The sequence below is a fragment of the Mobula birostris genome, chromosome 22 (genome assembly GCF_030028105.1).
Source record: "Mobula birostris isolate sMobBir1 chromosome 22, sMobBir1.hap1, whole genome shotgun sequence".
Taxonomy (NCBI): Eukaryota; Metazoa; Chordata; class Chondrichthyes; order Myliobatiformes; family Myliobatidae; genus Mobula; species Mobula birostris.
Window position 1 is genome coordinate 1,455,330 of NC_092391.1, and position 18,350 is coordinate 1,473,679.

Sequence of the window (18,350 nt, forward strand, 5' to 3'; positions counted from 1 at the left end):
TTTCAGGTCAAAACCTTGTCCTTTCCCCCACAGATGCTGCACAGTGGAGGTTCTGGGGTGATTGATGAGGAGTAGGGGATCTCTGGGGATTGCCGGAGGGTTTGGTGTGGATAGGAATCAGGAACCACTGATCCCCACCTATCACTTTCCGCGTTGTTCAGGGCAGGGCAATGATTAAGCAGGAACAAAGTTATGAGCCAGTGGAAGGAATTTAAACCAGTTTATTGCTGTCACTAATGACGACGTTCAGGATACAGGCATCTGTTTAATTTATGATATAACTTTCTTTTTTTGTTTCTGTAGTCCAGGCAAAGTATTTTCAGACAAGTTCATTTCTATGTTGAGAGGTTGTGAACGAGTCATCATCGATCCTGATCCATAAACAAAGGTGGTTCATTGTTGGGCAGAGAGATGATTTTCTGGGTGCACTGAGGAAGAGGCAGAAAAGAAGCCCTTCACTCTCAATGCCCCCTTACCCTCTAGGTCCACACTGCAAGTCCTGCTGTGGAGTGTCAGTGTGTGGTGACTTGCTTACAGCTTTCCCATTGTTAACATTTGTACCTGGAAAGAACAAAAAGTCAAAGTGAAGCCTTTCCCAATGCGGTCACATCTCATTCTTTCGTTTCGTGTGTCACAGGGACAGGGGGAACTTTACATTCTTGAGGACTGTATGGTTCTGAAGTTTCCTGTTGCATTGGGCTTTGAGGAGATAGGCATGAAAAAGCAAACTGGACCAGCTGGGAGAGAAGAGGGGAGAGGATGTGGAGTGAAGTAGCCAATGTGCGTTTGTTGTCCACAGCCCCAGTCATTGCCCTGAAAGAAAGGGCTGTTCTCCCGCCCTGACCCATTCCTGGGTAAAACCTTCATTTGATCCCAGCACCGCATTGTTACTGTGATTGGAAGTTTCCCACCTTGACTGTGTCCTTGAGTCTGGGGAATCCCACACTATTAACTCGTCAATGACCATCAAAGGAGGAGTACCATGGCTGCAGTCCAACTACAAACAAAGGGAGGTGAGTGTAGGTCCTGGAGATCAGACATCTCAGCCTCGGCAGGCAGTATCCTGGGCCCAGCCACTTCCTGCTGCCTCATCAGTGACTGCCTTCCCCTCAGACTGCAGTGTTCAGACCCACGCTCAGCTCCTCAGTTCTCAGTGTTATTTATATATTTTATTTATGTTAATAATTGTTTTCTTGTATCCACACAGTTTATCTTCTTTTGCACAATAGTTGCTTGTGAGTCTTTGTATGTATTTTTTCATCGATTCGATTGAGGTCCTTTGTTCTACTCTGAATTCCTTCAAGGAAATGAATCTCAAGGTTGCATATGGTAACAATATACTGTATTTTACTTTAAACCGAACTTCCTCAGTAAGTGATACAGCCTATGCCTGTATTCAGTTATTCACTAATTTTGCAATAGTAACAGACTGATCTTTCCAAGATGAGGTGGTGCCTGGCCTGCATCCAGTGTTATAGCTGCACCCCACGCCTTCAGCCCTCCGTGATGGGAGAGGTCAGACACTCCCATCAGCAGACTGGCCAGGCTGAGCAACTATGGTGCACTGGGACCCTGAGTGCTGCTGGTGGGGTAGGTCACTGTAGAGTGAGTCAGTCCCGAGTAAAGTCGAGCTCCTTCACAGTGCTGGAGCCTCACTCACCCAGGCAGATGGAAGGATTGCCTTTATGTTTCTGAATTGGGTCCCGTAGATGATGGAAAGATAAGGGGCTGTCACTCACTGTAGGATTGGCCTGCACCAGCTGCAATAAATTGGAGTATCCGTTTCAGCTGAATATTTGGTCAATAATATCCAGCAAGACATAATGTTAATAATGTTCTCCTTCCCTGACACTCTTCCTCAGACATGGAGATCAAAACTCCAGGGCTTCCCTCCCCAACACCTGGGGATGTTGGTGGTACAAGGTGATAGACACCCCCTCCACCTTCTCATGGTCAGTTTGGGAAGGACAGTGAATGCTGGTCCTGGTTGTAACGCCGTGACTTTAAACAGTGATTGTGTCAAATGTTTGTACTGGACTTTCTGATAACCCAGACTGATTGACTGAACATTGAAAGGATGCCTATAAGTCTCACCTCAGTTTCTGTTCTGCTTCTCTGGGGCCGGACTGTAGCTGTTCCTGGCACCAGGATAACCTAGTTACCGGTGCAAGCTTCCAATCTATTTCAGTAACATGATCCAACCTCCCCCAAGCTGCAGCTTGTCAACAGTGTGAGAACCTGTAAAGTCATGCTGATGGCAGCATTGCCAAACAGGTTCCACCATGGTATGATTTCTGGTTCAAAAATGTTTCTGTGAGAGCCTGTTCAGAGGTTTCTGGGGAGCCCTGAATTTGGTACTTGGCTGCATGTCCCTGACATTCAGAGGGGAGAGGGAAAGATCAGATATGTCCAGGGTTACCGGAGCAGCAGGATTTCAGCATACGTACACTTTGTCCGACTGACCGAAACCACGGATTTTGTAGGTGGCTCTCCATCATTTCCCTTTCCCCCACACAGGGCGGCGACCTTCTGTCCCATAGACTGGCCAGCTTGAGGGCAAAGAAGGAGAGGTCCATATGTTATTTTAGAAGCTGGAATAATACGAGTTCATGAACTGCTCTGGCAGATATTGTACTTATTTTAGATACACACAGTTCTGGAGGAACTCCAATGTCAGGCAGCAGCTATGGAGAGGAGTAAGCAGTTGATGTTTCTGGCTTAGACCTTTTATCAGGACTGGGTTTTGGCCCGAAATATCAACTGTTCATTCCTCTCTGTAGATGCAGATTGATTTGCTGAGCTCCTGCAACATTTTGTGTGTGTTGTTTAAGATTCCCAGCATCTGCAGAATCTCTTGTGTTTATGAGGAATATGTTGTGATTGGATTTGTTCCGAAAACAAAACTGTTAAATGACAAGGCGCTGCTAGGGAAAGGCTGAAGAAGACTGAGCTGCTGACCATGGGAGAGCGGTGGGAGAGGAAAGGAGAGATAATCAACAGCAATCCAGTGTCACACATTGTACCAACTTCAGCTAGTCAAATGTTCATTACTAGGTGCAAAACAGAGCCTGAAAGGTCGGGTCAAACAGAGCTGTGTGGTCACACTTCCTCAGAGCATGAGGCAAATTCAGCATGGCTGTCAACCTTTACCAATATCGACACACCCTAGAAAGTATGCTAACTGGATGCGTAACAGCTCAGTACAGCACCTGCTCTGTATGCGACCACAGGAGACTGCAGAGGGCTCAGCATGTCATGGAAAGCAGATTCCCCCGTCTACACTTCCCAATTTTCCAGTAAAGCAGCCAGCATAATCAAAGACCCCATCCACCCCAGGCATTCTCGCTTCTCCCCTTTCCTATCATGCAGAAGATACAGAAGCTTGAAAGCCTGTACCACCAGGCTCATGCTCCTACCCTGCTGTTTGTCAGACTCTTGTACGATAGGATTAAGTCTTGGACTCAGAACCTACCTCGTTATGATCTTTCACTATTATTTACCTGCACTGCACTTTTCAGTAGCGTTATATTTTATTCTGGATCGTTGTTGTTTGACCTTATTCTAGCTCAATGCACTGTGTAGTGATTTGATCTGTATTCAGAGATTAAGGGAGCTAGGCTCAGAGATGAAGGGAGCTAGGGCTTTACTCTTTGGAGAGAAGGAGGAGGAGAGGAGACATGATAGAGGTATACAAGATAATAAGAGGAATAGATAGAGTAGATAGCCAGCGCCTCTTCCCCAGGGCACCACTGCTCAATACAAGAGGACATGGCTTTAAGGTAAGGGGTGGGAATTTCAAGGGGGAAGACTTTTTAGAGGAAGGCTTTTTACTCAGAGACTGATTGGTGCGTGGAATACACTGCCTGAGTCAGTGGTGGAGGCTGATACACTAGTGAAGTTTCAGAGACTACTAGACAGGTATATGGAGGAATTTAAGGTGGTGGGTTATATGGGAGGCAGGGTTTGAGGGTCGGCACAACATTGTGGGCTGAAGGGCCTGTACTGTGCTGTACTATTCTATGTTCTATGTATGAACAGCTTGCAAGACAAGCTTTTAACTGTATCTCGGTGCATACGACAATAATGAACCAATACCAATACGAATGAAAATCATCCTTTCTGGATCTATGACAGCTTGGAAAGCAACTGCTCTGCCTAAGACCTCAAAGTACAGAGAATTGTCCATTGGCTCTGTCTACACTTCCTGCTCCCCCAGTAAAGCAGCCTGCATAATCTAGGAGCCCTACCCAGCCCAGTCAGTTTCCTGTCTCCTCCCTTCCCAATGGACAAGAGTTACAAAAGCCAGATAACCTCAACAACTAGGCTCAAAGTCAGCTTCTAACCCATGTTATACTCTTGAATGGACCTCTTATACACTAAAGATGAACTGTTGATCTCCCATTCTATCTCATTGTTGCTCTTGCACTCTGTCTATCTATACTGCACTTTCTCTGTCGATACAATGCAAGATTCTGGTTTTCACTTACTTCTCGATGGACTTATTATAGCCAGATCTATCTAGGTGGCACACAAGCAGAATCTTTTCATTGTATCCCAGTACATGTGAGAATGAAAATAACCACTGTGCCCAAAAGCCGATCATATGGGTTGTCAATTGGCTCCAGTGTGGAGAACCTCACACTGAGAGCTGTTGTCCCTGAACTCCTGTTACTGTGGAGTTGGGCAGTCAGGGACCAGTCCTGCCCAGCCGCGGTGATGTTTGAAGCTAGGGTGGGCGGAGGGAACACTAAGACGACATTAAGATTAGGATGCCACAGAAGCGTAGCAATTAGTGTGACGCTCAGGACATCAGATTTCAGAATTTAATTGCTATGGTATCTGCAAGGAGTTTGTATGTTCTCTCTGTGAGTGCCTGGGTTTCCTCCCACATCGCAAAGGCGTACCGAATAGTTGGTTAATTAGTTCATTGTCGATTAGGCTAGTGGGAGTGCTGGGTGGTGCAGCTCATTCAGCTGGAAGGGCCTGTACCGTGCTGAGACTGGGACTATACTTACTTTGTGTGACTACTTCTCTTCTATCTGACAAGTACCGTATGTGCCTTGTGCTGTGTGGACGGCAGGAGAGCTGCATGGCCTTGGTCTTCGTGAGGACGGTCCTCAAGCCACAGTGTTGCTTGTTTACAGCCATTCAGGAAAGAGGCAATGGTCCTACTCTCCAGAGTTTGCTCAACACTGCAGACTGCTGCACTATTCACAGAGTTAGGAAATTGGACTACGTTTTTGTGGAATTGGAATTAAGGGAAACAAGTAGTGAGATCATGGAAACTGTACCTATTGAAAAGGAGGAGGTGCTTGCTGTCTTGAGGAAAATTAATGTGGATAAATCCCCGGGACCTGACAGGGTGTTCCCTCGGACCTTGAAGGAGACTAGTGTTGAAATTGCAGGGGCCCTGGCAGAAATATTTAAAATGTTGGTGTCTACGGGTGAAGTGCCGGAGGATTGGAGAGTGGCTCATGTTGTTCCGTTGTTTAAAAAAGGATCAAAAAGTAATTCGGGAAATTATAGGCCACTAAGTTTAATGTTGGTAGTAGGTAAGTTATTGGAGGGAGCACTAAGAGACAGAATCTACAAGCATTTGGATAGACAGGGGCTTATTAGGGAGAGTCAACATGGCTTTGTGCATGGTAGGTTATGTTTGACCAATCTATTGGAGTTTTTCGAGGAGGTTACCAGGAAAGTGGATGACGGGAAGGCAGTGGATATTGTCTACATGGACTTCAGTAAGCCATTTGACAAGGTCTCGCATGGGAGGTTAGTTAGGAAAATTGAGTCGCTAGGTATACATGGAGAGGTGGTAAATTGGATTACATATTGGCTCAATGGAAGAAGCCAAAGAGTGGAAGTAGAGAATTGTTTCTCTGAGTGGAGGCCTGTGACTAGTGGTGTGCCACAGGGATCAGTGCTGGGTCCATTGTTATTTGTCATCTATATCAATGATCTGGATGATAATGTGGTAAACTGGATCAGCAAATTTGCCAATGATACAAAGATTGGAGGTGCAGTAGACAGTGAGGAAGGTTTTCAGAGCCTGCAGAGGGACTTGGACCAGCTGGAAAAATGGGCTGAAAAATGGCAGATGGAGCTTAATACAGACAAGTGTAAGGTATTGCACATTGGAAGGAGAAACCAAGGTAGAATGTACAGAGTTAATGGTAAGGCACTGAGGAGTGCAGTAGAACAGAGGGATCTGGGAATACAGATACAAAATTCCCCAAAAGTGGCGTCACAGGTAGATAGGGCCGTAAAGAGAGCTTTTGGTACGTTGGACTTTATTAATCAAAGTATTGAGTATAAGAGCTGGAATGTTATGATGAGGTTGTATAAGGCATTGGTGAGGCCAAATCTGGAGTATTGTGTTCAGTTTTGGTCACCAAATTACAGGAAGGATATAAATAAGGTTTACAAGGATGTTGCCGGGACTTGAGAAACTCAGTTACAGAGAAAGGTTGATTAGATTAGGACTTTATTCCCTGGAGCGTAGGAGAATGAGGGGAGATTTAATAGAGGTATATAAAACTATGATGGGTATAGATAGAGTGAATGCAAGCAGGCTTTTTCCACTGAGGCAAGGGGAGAAAAAAAACAGAGGACATGGGTTAAGAGTGAGGGGGGAAAAGTTTAAAGGGAACATTAGAGGGGGCTTCTTCACACAGAGAGTGGTGGGAGTATGGAATGAGCTGCCAGACGAGGTGGTAAATGCGGGTTCTTTTTTAACATTTACGAATAAATTGGACAGATACATGGATGGGAGGTGTATGGAGGGATATGGTCCATGTGCAGGTCAGTGGGACTAGGCAGAAAATGGTTTGGCACAGCCAAGAAGGGCCAAAAGGTCTGTTTCTGTGCTGTAGTTTTTCTATGGTTTCTATGCTCTTGACTTATCTCTTATATGTGCATTATGTATATTCACCTTGTGCTGTGTATAACTGTTGGTACTGTGTTTTGCACCTTGGCCCCAGAGTAACACTAACAAGGGAAAATCTGTAGATGCTGGAAATTGAAGTAACACACACATAAAATGCTGGAGGAATTCAGTACGGTTGGCAGCATCTATGGAAAAGAGTGTAAAGAGTCGACATTTCAGGCCGTCACCCTTCATTAGGACTGGAAAAATGACATGAAAAGTCAGAATAAGAAGGTGGGTGGAGGGGAGGAAGAAGTATAAGGTAGTAGGTGATAGGTGAAAGCAGGAGAGGGGAAGGGGTGAAGTAAAGAGCTGGGAAGTCGATTGGTGAGAGACTAAAGGCTGAAAGAGGGGGAATCTGATAGGAGAGAACAGAAGGCCCTGGAAGAAAGAGAGGGGTAGGAACAGAGTGAGGTGATGAGCAGGTAAGGAGCTAAGGTGAGAGAGGGAAATGGGAATGGGGAATGGTGAAGGAGAAGGGAGGAGCAATTACTGGAAGTTTGAGAAATCGATGTTCATTCCATCAGGTTGGAGCTACCCAGATGGAATATAAGGTGTTGCTCCTACAACCTGAGTGTGGCCTCCCTTTATCTTTTTCACCAATTGACTCCTCAGCTCTTAACCCGCCCCCCCCCCCGGCCCCGGGTTTCACCTATCACCTACTACCTTATTCTTCTTCATCCCCTTCCCCCACCTTCTTACTGTGACTTCTCATGTCTTTTTTCCAGTCCTGAGATGAAGGGTCTAGCCCTGAAACACTGACTGTTTACTCTTTACCATAGATGCTGCCTGGCCTGCTTGGTTCCTCCAACATTTTGTTTGTATTACCTGGAATATCATTGTTTGTTTGGCGGTGTTCAATGGTATTCATATGATTGAATGACAATTAAACTTGAACTTAACTCTCACCGCGCCCTCAGGACACAGCTGTGTCCCAGAGGCTGTTGTTCGGAAGGACAATGTGTATGATGGCCATGGTCACCTGTGGTAATCATACCCATGGGTCACCTTCTTGGTCACCCAAGCAAGTCAGTGTATCAACACAATGTTTCAGACCAAACTGATCACATCATCAACAACTCGTTACAGTCCATGTAAACCTATCAACAACACAACTGTAACTTTTTATTAGAAGGAGCAGAAAGTGTAACTCTTCAGAAAGATGTTTTCTTGGTATGACTCAGCACTGGACTGGTTAACACCTGAACAGGTGCGCTCTGACTACAGTACCCTGCCACCCTGCCACAGACCAGTGAAAGCGTTAGGATGCAGAGCTTACCACCAACAACTGATGGTGGGTCACTGTGGAGTCTGTAGTGTTGTCGACAATCCTCATGGGCTTGCAGAGCCTGTGAGACCGGGAACAGAAGCTGGGAGTGTGTCAGTCCTGCAGACCTTCTCTGCCATTCACTAAGTTCACAGTTCATCCACTCTCCCTGCCTGTTTTTCTGACTCCCATCTGTTTTAGAACATAGAACATAAAAATCTACAGTGCATTACAAGGCCTTCAGCCCACAATGTTGTGCCGACCATGTAACCTACTCTAGAAACTGCCTAGAATTTCCCTACCGCATAGTCCTCTATTTTTCTAAGCTTCATGTACCTACCTAAGAGTGCCTTAAAAGACCCTATTGTATCCGTCTCTACCTCCGTCACCGGCAGTGCATTCCACGAACTCACCAGAGTGAAAAACTTACTCCGACATCCCCTCTGTACCTACCCCCTAGCACCTTAAAACTATGCCCCTTCATGTCAGCTACTTCAGTCCTGAGAAAAAACCTCCGGCTATCCCATGATCAAAATACCTCTCATCATCTTATACACCTAAATGTCCATCTCTACCTGTCTCTATCTCCACAGAATGGGAAAGAATTCCAAAGGTGTCTTGAGTCTCAGGGAGAGGAAATTCTTCCTCACCTCCATTTGAAAATGTGTGACTCGATGCCCGTGAGGTCCAGATACCACCACTCAGAGAAATGTCCACTCAACACCACCCACTCAGAAGCTTAGACAAAAACAGAAATGGAGGGAAAACTCAGTCGGCCCAACAACCTCGGTATAAAGACAAAGAGTTATACATGGGTTGTACATGTTTCAGCTAGATCACCCTTAACACATCTAAACGCCGAAGAATATTTTTGATATACATCAGCACAGCATGGGGACAAGTCTTTTAACTCACAATGTCTGCACTCTACACAATGCCATATTAAACAAAATCCCTTCTGACAGTGCATGATCCACATCCCTCCATTCCCTCCATTCTCCTGTATCTATCCAACAGCTTCAACAATGTCACCTTCATCTCTGTTTCCACCACCCCAAACAGTGTATCCCAGATATCCTCTGTGAAAAACTTGCCCCATACATCAGCTTTGAATTAACTCCCTCTCACCTTAAACCTAGATCATCTCATACTTCAAAGGTTCAAAGGTTTATTTTTATTGCCGAAGTATGCTTGCACAATACAACTCTGATATTTGTCTTCTCCAGATAGCCAGGAAATACAAAAAGACTATGGGAATTGGTGAAAGAAAAGACATCAACTCAAACCCCTCCGCCCCCCACTGCCCAGCATGAAAAAGACAAAGAAACAAAATTTGCAAACATTTCTACCTTGGGAGAAAGATTCTGTCTATCCTGTCTATACCCCTCATAATCTTCTAAACTTCTATCAGGTCTCCCCTCAGCCTCCGCTGCTCCAGAGAAGACATGTTGGTGTAAACTCTCGGCATAGAGAAGTGTGTTCAACACAGGAAGTCAGCTAGGGTAGCTTCTCTGGTTCCAGACTGGCCTCCTATTCCCTCATTATGGAGAGCAGGCTGTCCACAGTTCTCCATTTGCTGCCTTCCAAACTTATAAACTTAATCAGAACCTTTACACTATACCACTCCAATCCCCTGACAATAACCATTCCATTCATCTCCTCGCTGTCTGCAGTGTCTGTATTACAACTGTTTCTCCTGTCCGGACAGCTCCTGGTCTCATCGTACCACAACAACTGATACAGTAATTTTACTCAGACGACAGAGATGAGCTTCTGCAACTGTCCAGCAGGAAGCTGCAGGACAAAAGTTTTATGTTACACAAGAGCTGAGGTAAAGCAGCCAGCCTGACTGCACACACCTCCTGACACAACAGGATTCTGTCACAAGTGTAGAACTTGGTTCAGGCTAGAACTAGAATCTATGAGCTGAAGCGTCCCCACAACCCAGTTATGAATCCAGAGATGCTGTTACCTACCCCTGGGCAAACGTGCTGGACTCACTCCAGACCTTCCTGTTTGTGGGATTTTATTTGAAGAAAGTAACTCCTCCTTCGTTACCAGAGTAACCATGTACATGAGAGAAAATGCCAGCTAACCAATGGAAACACAGGGAGTTCTAGCCCCTCCTCTGCTACAGGTCACCTGTTTTAACCTGTCAGGGTACTGTAAGGTTGTTTGCAACACTGATGAGTTAAGTGAGAATCATGAACTCTGATCTGACTCTGGGCTGTTTGTGAATACCTCAATGTCCCTGTTAGGTCATTCAGCTCACTCAAATTTCAAACCATGTATTTGGTAATTCACATTACAAACATCCACAGAGCATTACCCATTGTCCTTCCACTGAGACTGGGTAAAGAAGGCACAGCTTGGTTGTTTGATGTTGACAGAAAATCACAACTTTGGGAAAAATAGCAGTCCAGATGTTTGAAGGAGGCAGCAGACCAGATATTTGGGGGATTCAGCAGTCCAGGTGTTTGAGGGAGGTGTCAGCCCAGATGTTTGGGGGGAACAGCGGTGCAGGCATTTGAGGGAGGTGTCAATCCAGATGTTTGGGGGGAACAGTGGTTCAGGTGTTTGAGGGAGATGTCAATCCAGATGTTTGGGGGGAACAGTGGTCCAGGTGTTTGAGGGAGATGTCAATCCAGATGTTTGGGGGGAACAGTGGTCCAGGTGTTTGAGGGAGGTGTCAGCCCAGATGTTTGGGGGGAACAGTGGTCCAGGTGTTTGAAGGAGGTGTCAATCCAGATGTTTAGAGGAAACAGTAGTTCATGTGTTTGAGGGATATGGCAGTCCAGATGTTTGGGGACATGGCGGTCAGATGTTTGGGGGAGACAGCAGTCCAGGTGTTTGATGGGGCTTCTTGTCCCCATGTTATGCCTGAGTTTCCTGCTGGCTCAGACTGCCTCAGTGGAGAGGGTGGGACATAGGAGAGAAATGGGACAATTTAAATCTGAGTGAATTATTGAGACTCAGGTGTCTGAGCCAGGAGTTGCAGATACTATAAACTGCGATAGCCCTGATTATTGGGACACACTGACTCTAATCTCATAACCACAAGAGATGAAAATGCTGAGAATGCTGAGTAACACACACAAAATGTTGGAGGAACTCAGCAGGTCAGGCAGCATCCATCAGTCCCGTTGAAGGGTCTCAGCCTGAAATATCAACTGTTTACTCTCCTCTGTTGATGCTACCTGACCTGCTGACTCCAGTCTCAGTGTGTGTGGAAATGGAGCAGATAGACATACACAGTTCCCTCCGTGTCTATAAGCAAAGTCAGGGATCCTGACTTGTCATAGGAAACAGGGACAGCAGCTAGATATTCGGGCCTTTAGCACCTTCTGTGTTCAATAAGATCAGCGTATTTCACTCCCCTGTTGTTCTCACTCCTCTAGGTGCTTTTGCCAGACTATTTCTTGGACCAAACATTTACCACCCCCACCCCCCAGACCTTGTATGCCTCCGGTGGCTGGGGGCCAGATTTTGTTTGGTGCCTCTGGTATGAAGCCTTTCAGGACGGGAGATGCTATATAATAAAAAAGTGGAAGCATTCTGGTGTTGGTTGAGCAAACCAATTCTCTGTTTTCTGGGCAAGATAACTCCATATTTGTTACTGTCAGTGTGTAATGAAAGAGTCACTGCAGGATTGTTGTCGTTGACCTTTGGAGTTGAGATGTGAGTGAAAATTAGAATATGGATCAGTTCTCTGATGGGACCCTGATCCAAACCAGTCACCTTTTTGCCAACTACCTTCTTGGTTCTCTCTGACTAATTATTAGTTGAATGAAAGCTCATTAAAGTAACGGTTTTACTTCCATGCATTCTCTGCAGTTGCTGATTGTGTTCATTTCTGGTTGCCTCTTCATAGGAAGCAAGTGGAAGATTTAGAGAGGGTGCAGAGGAAGTTTACCAGGATGCTGCCTAATGAAGCATGCCATACAAAGGTAGGATGAGCAAGCTAGGCTTTTCTCTTTGGAGTGAAGGAAGATGAGAGGTGATTTGATAGTGGAGGAGGTTATGAGAGGCTCCATTCCCTCTGGAGTGGAGGAGGTTAAAAGAGGACAGGACTAAGGTGGGTAAAATTATATATTATGTGGACTGTAGTTTAAGTTGACTGAGGGAAACGTTTCCCCTTATCAGTAGAGACAAAGCTAGCGGACATAGTTTTACGATGATGGGGATGGAATTTAAGAGATGATCTGCGGGAGATTGTTCTTACCCAGAGGGTGGTGATTACCTGGACACACTGTTGGGGAAAACAGTGGAACAGAGGTACTTAAGAGATATCATGATTGTCGATTTCAGACATCTCAGCCTGAGCACACACCCTTCAGCATCAGCGGCTCCACAGTGGAGAGAGTGGAAAACATCAAGCTCCTTGGGGTGCAGATCTTGGACAATCTCACCTGGTCCAGGAACACCACTGGGATTGTGAAACGGGCCCAGCAGAGATTGCACTTTCTGAGGAAGCTTAAACAAGCATCACTCCCCACTAACATCTTAACTACATTCTACAGAGGTGTGGTTGAGAGTGTGCTGACCTTTTGCATCACAACCTGGTACTCCAGCTGCAGTGCTGTTGACAAAAAAGCCTTGCAGAGGGTGGTTAGGGGAGCAGAGAAGGTTATTGGGGTCTCACTACCTTCTGTCCAAGACCTCTTTCAGAGTCGATGCCTCCAGAAGACACGGTACATCATTAAAGACCCCTCACATCCTCTCCATGAACTGTTTGTTCTTCTGCCATCAGGCAAACGTTACAGGAGCATCAAAACTAAAACCACAAGGCTACTAAACAGCTTCCTCCCACAGGCAGTCAGACTGCTAAATAGCTGCTCCACCTGACTCTGCTTTGGACACCTTTAACTTGCACTGGACACTTATAACTTGATTTTAACTGACATGTGGCTGTTGTGTTTTACTATTTATTGTTATGTTTATTATTTAATGTTGTGTTTGTTATGTTATGATTGCACTGCCCCTGAGAAACGCTGTCTCATTCTGCCCTGCAGAGCTGATGTACGGTTAGAATGACAATAATGTCTTTTGAATCTTTTGAATCTTTTGAATCAGACTCAGACTCACAATCAGAATCGGGTTTAATATCACCAGCATATGCCGTGAAATTTGTTAATTTAGCAGCAGCAATACAATACAAACCATGATAATATAGAAATAAATCAATCAATCAATCAACTACAGTAAGGATATATAAGTATATTAAATAGTTCAATTAAAAATAGTGCAAAAACAGAAGTAATTTTAAAAAGTGAGTTCTGTAACCTTCTCACCAGGCTCATATACAAACTTGGTTCGTTACCTAGCTCTGCTTACAGCTTTGTGATTTAGCGGTGAGAAAGCCACACAATGTACATCTGGGGTCAGTATGATTTGGAGTTTAACCAAACAGGAACATCATAATGTTCCAATCAAAGAAACCTCAATTTGAGCCAATGCTGTGTAAATACTGCCCATACACAATTATCGGTCGGCAAGGAATAACAGATCGCATACTGCATAAAATTATAAAGAAAGTTTATTTACAAATTTCACCTTTATCAAATAGCTAATAGGAAAAAGGAAATAAAAGGGCCCATTACAGCTAAACAAGTCTAATAGGCACAGTGACTGTCAGAGCTCATACTGGAGTTGCCTTTTACTCACACGCTGAAAGCACGATTTGCATGAAAACACCCGCCTTATTCCAAACTTCCCTCAAAGACCATCTCGAACAAACTGTTTACACAGCATTGGCCCTTCCTCCTTGGAGCCATTCATCTGCACAAAGCACTTCGTGCAACGGGGACTCTCTTTCCAATGGCATTCTGCGGCACCTTCCCTTCTGCACCCTCCACAGCTCCTGCCAAAAGACTACTGTCCATCACTAAACTCTCCGTGCTCCGTTCTTTCTCAACTTTCTCCCTATCCCACCATCCTGATTAGCTGACACAACATTCCTAAGTTAAACAACATGATGTCTTATCTCTAGCCGAAACCAAAGCATTCTACCAGCTGGACACATTGCTTTTGCAGAAAATTGTTGAAATGAAATACTTACAGCATAGCAGTAGAAATCTTAACCAGAGCATTACATAACTCTTCATGGGTTCAATGCTCATTTAGCAATCAGATGACAGAGGGGAAGAAGCTGTTTCTGAATTGCTGAGTGTGTGCCTTCAAGCTTCTGTACCTCCTACCTGATGGTAACGATAAGAAGAGGGCATGTCCTGGCTGACGGGGGTCCTTAATAACAGATACCGCCTTTTTGAGGCATCACTACTTGGAGATATCTTGACTACAGAGGCTAGTATCCAAGATGGAGCTGGTTAATTTTACAACTTTCTGTAGCTTCTTTCGGTCTTGTGCAATAGCATCTTCTGCTCCCGTCCCCCGCCCCCATACCAGACAGTGATGTATCCTGTCAGAACACTCTCCACGGTACATCTATAGAAGTTTTTGAGTGTCTTAGGTGACAAACCAAATCTCCTCAAACCCTAACGAAATATAGCTCCTGTTTTGCCTTCTTAATAACTGCACTTCAATTGCCCAGACATGAAAGGTGTTGGGCCAAGTGCTGAAGAATGAGACTAATACATAGTGCTGCTCTCTGGTCAATGTGAATGTGTTGAGCCAAATGACCTAACCCCATGCATTGGTATCTCACACCCATGCTGACGAGGAAGGCAGAGCATGGAATCTCAGACTGACGGTGGAAACTGTCAGAAGAGGCAGGCCAACATTTAGAGACGGTGCAGTAAGTGCTGGAGTTGATGGAGCTGTTGAGAGGTTAGAGATAACCAGATTCACATTTCCTAATTCAAAATTTTTGATGTCAAGAGCTTTAATACCACAAGAAAATAGTCAAATTAAAAACAAGGTTATTCAAATTAAAACAAGGTTACTCAAATTAACACAAAGGGAACTACAGGCCAATGAGTTTGACATCAGTGATGGGTGATTAGCTGCAGGGGTTCATGAGGGATAAGTTTGATCAAAGTCTGATTCGGGATAGTTATCACTTAGTGTGTGGGAAGTTATGTCTCCGAAGTCAGAGATTTTTGATGAGGTAACAAAGAGGATTGATGAGGCGGAAGCTGTCTATACAGACCTGGAAGACTAATTTGGAGATTGCATAGAATTCAGGGAGAGGCAGCTTAGTGGATAAGCAATTGGCTCGATGGTGGGAAGCAGACAGTCTTGGTAAGATGTTGTTTCTTGGACTGGAAGCCTCTGATCAGTTGTGTTTCTAAGGGGTTGGTGCTGGGACCATTGTTGGTGTTGGGATCATGTCATCAATTTGGATAACAAAGTACGAGACATAATTAGTAAGTTGGCAGATGACACTGAAGTCAGTGAAACTGTAGACAGTGAAGAGGTTGTGGAAAAATGACAGGGGGATCTTTTTCAGCTGGGCAAGTGGGCTGAGGAGTGGTAAATGACTTTCAATCCGGATGAGTGTGAGGTGCTGCATTTTGCGAAGTCAAGCCACTTAGGACTTTCCCAGTGAATAGGAGCACCCTGGGAATACTGTGGAACAGAATTACCAAGGAGTACAAGGACATGGCTCCCTAAAAGTGGACTCACAGGTAGACAGACTGTTGGAGAAGGCTATTAGTACACTGGCAATCAGTCAGGGCACTGAGTATTGGAGTTGGGACATTGTGTTGCAGTTGTACAAGATGTTGGTGAGTCTGCACTTTGAGTTCTCTGTACAGTTTTGGTCACCCTACTATAGGAAAGATGGCATTAAACTAGAAAGAATGCAGAAAAGATTTACCAGGATGTTGTCTGGACTTGAAGGCCTGAGTTGCAAAGAGAGGGTGTACAGGCCAGGACTTTATTCCCTGGAACGTAGGAGGTTGAGGGGTGACCGATAGTGTTTTCAGATCATGGGGGCCAAAGACATGGTGAAAGCTTGGTGGGAGGGTCCAGGACAAGAGGACACAGCCTCAGGATAGAGGGGCGTCCATTCAAAACAGAGATGCGGAGACACTTCTTTAGCCAAAGGGTGGTGAATCTGTGGAATTTGTTGTCATGTGCAGCTGTGGAGGCCAGGTCGTTCGGTGTATTTAAGGCGGAGATTGATCTGTTCTTGATTGGTCATGGCATTAAAGGTTACGGGGAGAAGCCCGGGAAAGGGGGTTGAGGAGGAAAAAAAAAAGACCAGCCGTGATGAAATGGCGGAGCAGACTCAGTGGGTGACCTAATTCTGCTCCTGTGTCTTATGGTCTTATGGTATAAAGAAGTGGAGAGGTAATCTGTTCTAGTTAAGGAACACTTGCCACTTGGATGCGACTGACTGGAAAACAGGGCGACAAGTAGAAAACCAACACTTCAAATCTAAATCAGTCAACAGCTTCATTCCTAGACTGTGGTGAAGTTCTGCAGACTGGATGGCAAAACCAAGTATAGCGGGTTAGAGCGTGGCACCTAGACTGGCTACACTGACTGGCATCAGCCTTTGGGTATTGTGCCCAAGATATGTGTTAAAGTAATATTCACTGGCTAGTAAACATGCCTTCTCTCAAGTCAGGGCTTCATCTGGGACATGGCTCAGACTTTCATAGGCAGATACAGACTTGTGCACCCCCGCTTATCATCTCAATTTGTCCCAGATCTTTAAGAACCAATTAGGTGATTTTAAACAGAAGAACAAATATTTCTTCAGTGGTTCGATTGGGGACCAACTGCGTAAGCGGGTAGACGTCAGCCAGTGAGAACAACGAGGTGAGTTTAAAAGTGAGAAGGCTTTACAGAGCAGGCAGCAGAGGAGCGGGTGACAGAGAGAGACAGAGTAGAAAGGCTTTGGCTCAACGGGGCTTAGGTGATAACGGGTTGAGGCAAAGTAGGTTGCCTGTGCAGAATTAGAGACAGGAAGTGTGTGTGTGAGGCCGGTGTCCTATACTGGCTGTCAGATGTGGGAGGTCCTGGGGTCTCCCAGCCTCCCGGACAGCCACATCTGCACCAGGTGTGTCGAGCTGCAGCTCCTTAGGGACTGGGTTAGGGAACTGGAGATGCAGCTCAATGACCTTCGTCTGGTCAGGGAGAGTGAAGAGGTGATAGAGAGGAGCTATAGGCAAGTAGTCACTCCGGGCCTGGGGAGATGGATAAGTGGGTAAAACTCAGGAGAGGAAAGGGCAGGAGTCAGATACTAGAGAGTATCCCAGTGGCTGTACCCCTTAACAATAAGTACTCCTGTTTGAGTACTATTAGTGGGGATGGCTTACCTGGGGGAAACGACAGTGGTCGTGCCTCTGGCACAGAGTCTGGCCCTGTGGCTCGGAAGGGTAGGGAAAGGAAGAGAATGGCAGCAGTGATAGGGGACTCTATAGTTAGGGGGTCAGACAGGCGATTCTGTGGATGCAGAAAAGAAACATGGATGGTAGTTTGCCTCCCAGGTGCCAGGGTTCAGGATGTTTCTGATGGCGTCCACGATATCCTGAAGTGGAAAGGAGAACAGCTAGAGGTCGTGGTACATATTGGTACCAACAACATAGATAGGAAAAGGGAAGAGGTCCTGAAAGCAGACTACATGGAGTTAGGAAGGAAGTTGAGAAGCAGGACCTCAAAGGTAGTAATCGCAGGATTACTGCCTGTGCCACGTGACAGTGAGTATAGGAATAGAGTGAGGTGGAGGATAAATGCGTGGCTGAGGGATTGGAGCAGAGGGCAGGGATTCAGATTTCTATATCATTGGGACCTCTTTTGGGGCAGGTGTGACCTGTACAAAAAGGACGGGTTGCACTTGAATCCCAGGGGGACCAATATCCTGGCGGGGAGGTTTGCTAAGGCTATTGGGGAGAGCTTAAACCAGAATGGCTGGGGGGTGGGAACCGAACTGAAGTGATGGAGGTAATGGAGGTTGGCTCACAAATAGGGAGAGCTTGGAGACAGTGCGAAAGGGAGGATAGGCAGGTGATTGAGAAGGGGTGCGCTCAGACCGATGGTTTGAGATGCGTCTATGTTAATGCAAGGAGTATTATGAACAAAGCGGATGAGCTTAGAGCGTGGATCAGTACTTGGAGCTATGATGTTGTGGCCATTACAGAGACTTGGATGGCACAGGGACAGAAATGGTTACTTCAAGTGCCAGGTTTTAGATGTTTCAGAAAGGACAGGGAGGGAGGCAAAAGAGGTGGGGGTGTGGCACTGTTGATC

General features: G+C 45.6%; 1 long non-coding RNA gene across 1 annotated transcript; it reads right to left on the reverse strand.

Annotated features, from left to right (window-relative positions):
* Positions 1 to 202: 202 nt before the first annotated feature.
* Positions 203 to 10,244, reverse strand: LOC140186237 (uncharacterized). The gene is made up of 3 exons (XR_011882817.1): positions 10,169 to 10,244; positions 2,448 to 2,549; positions 203 to 561 (listed from the first exon to the last, which is right to left on the reverse strand). It is a non-coding gene; the product is annotated as an uncharacterized lncRNA (long non-coding RNA).
* Between the last annotated feature and the right edge of the window lie 8,106 nt (positions 10,245 to 18,350).